A 3,106-nucleotide genomic window follows, 5' to 3' on the forward strand; every position below is an offset into this window, starting at 1 on the left:
GCCGGCGCCGGTGCAAGCTATTTTTTGTTCCGAAGCGAAGAGCGATTTACCATCTCCTTTGCCATGTTGGCGTGAACCGGTCAAAACCAGTCAAACACTACGCCAAGTAAGCAACAAAATTAGGTCGGCTGCTACAAGGGACGAAATTTGTCCAGTATTAAGAGTTTGAGGTGTAAGTTGTCCGGTTTCATAGTTGAAGGATTAAATCTAGACTTCGCCAAAAATTAAGGGATGAAAAGAATACTTTTCTCAAATAAAAACAGTGTATGTCTATTACTGTCCTTCTTTTGTTAGATAGTAACTGGCTAGTTTGATAAAGAAAAGAGAAAAAATATAACACATGACATTTTACTGATCCAAATACACGCTCATCCTTTAGGGCAGCCTTATTTCCTGTATCACCATACGTAATCAACAGCTTGATGAGAAATTAAGAAACAAACGTTATAAGTGTGCTCACAAGTTAATTTTGTACGTAAGGGATATTTTTCCACAACAGAACCATGCTCTGTTCAGTATTACCATTAACAAATAACAACAAATGCCCACTATTACTTCACTGTCACATTTAATATTTCGCATGCAAAATTGCATGAAATGCTAACAAGCATGATAAAGAAAACCAGCTAACGAAATCAATGTAGAAAGATAAGAATACTTGGTGGATAGCAAAATCAATGTAGTTCTTCAGCTCTTGGATTACAGCTGCAGATTAGATATCAAATTCAAGAGTAGCTTCATAGAAGAAAATATCCAACATCTTTAAGTCAGCTGAAAAGAAAGAGAGTTTAAGCAGTAGGTAGTGCCTAATTATTAATTAAGCTAGTTCAGTAGTTGCCCTGAACACCACATCAAAATCCGATTCCGTCAGCAAGTTGATCGATGTCAAACTCCAAGGAAATAGCGAGAGCATGCCAGTTATCTACCTTTGTACATGTCGCCGGTCGCCGAGCTCTCGGCTGTCGCTGAAGTCACCGATGGCCACCTCCAGCTCCTCGTAGGTGAATTGGTGTGTCTGCAACTTGTGGACGCTGCCGGACTGCAGGTCGCTGCTGCCTGTGGAGCAGGGTGTCCCGCCAGAGTTACTGTACTTGAGGAGCCTAGACAAGGAGGTCATATGTACTGCCTCCTCTTGCGTATTTACTTGAACGGCACCACGACGAGAAGCACAAATAGAACCTGAGAAACTGTAGAGCTTTCTAGAGTCGCAAATGGCGATTAAATAGGTGAATAATGAACCATGCACATTGATGCTTGAATTCGTAAGAGAAGAAAAATAAAACACAAATGCTTGAATTGGTCCATGTACACGATGGATTTTGGTAAGAAAAGCACTGGTAAATAAGGCAGTAGTATTTCATGTGCCTGCCATTGCTATTGCCTTTTTGTTTGCTTTCTTTGGTCCCGAAAAGATCAAAAACCAATGTGAAAATAAATAAATCTGTATAAAAAAGGAAAGATAGCTAGGAATAGACAAGTTCTATCTCTAGTCAGACACGGCTTCGATTCAAACATAGTATGGAGTAGAGAATATGATAAATGTGGAGCATTTCAGGGAATTGTCCAGTTTACACTTCACAGTACTACCTTGTTTGTGTTTATGCCACTATCATACTTAATTCGTTCTGATTTCCTATAGACAAAAAGAGTCAGACGTACTTGTAGATGAAGTGTCAGCGTCAAAGAAGAGAAGTCTTCCATCACCTGTAAATAGACTGGTTGGGAATTATCAACTATTGGGTACCTGAACCTGACGAACGAGTAGGAAACAACCTGCTAGCCTGACCGCCGGGTAGAAGAACATGTGTTATTCTGGTACCCCGCTGGTCATGCCCGCAGCGCCCTTCGGAGGCCTCACACTCGCCGCAACATCCGTCGCCGGTCTTCTGCGGCACCGAGAACCCTGCCCCGACGGCGTCCCTAAGTGTGGCGTTCCCAGCAACCAACACGTCCTCCGGCGCCGACGTGCCATTGGATAGCCTATAGTACGAGTACGACCACCCCGGCGTTGTAGGCAAAGGCGTTGTACACCAATGGAGAATTTCTTGATGGGACTCCTATCACCGACGGCCAGCACCGCGACGGTGGGGCGGAAGCCGGAGAAAAAAATTCTGGGGAGCGGAGAGAGAGACGGGATCGGGAGCGACGGGGTGCGGAAGATGAGGAAGTCGCGTGCGCGTACGTGGGACGTGCGTTCGTGGATCGTGGGTTTTGTTTTTTTTTCTCGGGCAGGGAGGGGGAGAAGCGATGGGTGGGACCGTGGGAGGAGAGACCGTACGTGGGGTGGGAGGAGGTATCGATAGGAGGGGGATCGAACAAGGTGGGGGTATTGAAGGAGGTCGAACCATCACGACGTTCGATCCTTCTTTAATAGTAGAGATTTATGGAAGAGATGCAACCTACATATATTTTGGTTTACAATTTCTGGGAATCACTTACGGAGAACATATAGCCCGTTGCTTAAGTGACGTCAAGATAAGTAGAAGATGAGATGATCGTTATCAAGACTTTTGGATATATTTTCCATCTTCTAAATAAAGTGATCATTTGGGGACCTGGAGTGTATGAACATTAATCTTAAGGATAACTCCATTAGATCTTTGTTTATATGCATCAGGTAAATTGAGGGGAATTCATTTTTCTCTAATGCAACACTTGTTGTTGAGAGTCAACATTTTCTCTATGATCAATAATGTGTGTGAATGATTATCTTAGTGGCTTGTTTGCCATATATGATGAAAATTATGAACTCTAATGATGTATGGAACTCCATAGAATTTCCTCATTGAGTTGTTGTGATGTTTGTGTTATTACTATGACATGCTCTTGTGTTAACTTAGTTGATAATGTATGTATGACTCAACTATATGGTTTTGTCATGGGTGAAGTTGACATAAGGCATGTTATCTAAAGAAATACAATTATGTGATAATATAAGCGTTGGAACACTCATACTACAAGACGAGGGGGAGTAATATCACTACCTTGTGGAGATATAATATTTTGGCGAGCCAAGTTATTTCTATCTTCTATTTGTAACATGAAGGATCTTGGTGATGCCTCATACTTTGCTTGTATTGAGTTTTGCCAAGATATAGGTCCAAAA

Source organism: Triticum aestivum, chromosome 3A (assembly GCF_018294505.1).
Source record: "Triticum aestivum cultivar Chinese Spring chromosome 3A, IWGSC CS RefSeq v2.1, whole genome shotgun sequence".
Lineage (NCBI taxonomy): Eukaryota > Viridiplantae > Streptophyta > Magnoliopsida > Poales > Poaceae > Triticum > Triticum aestivum.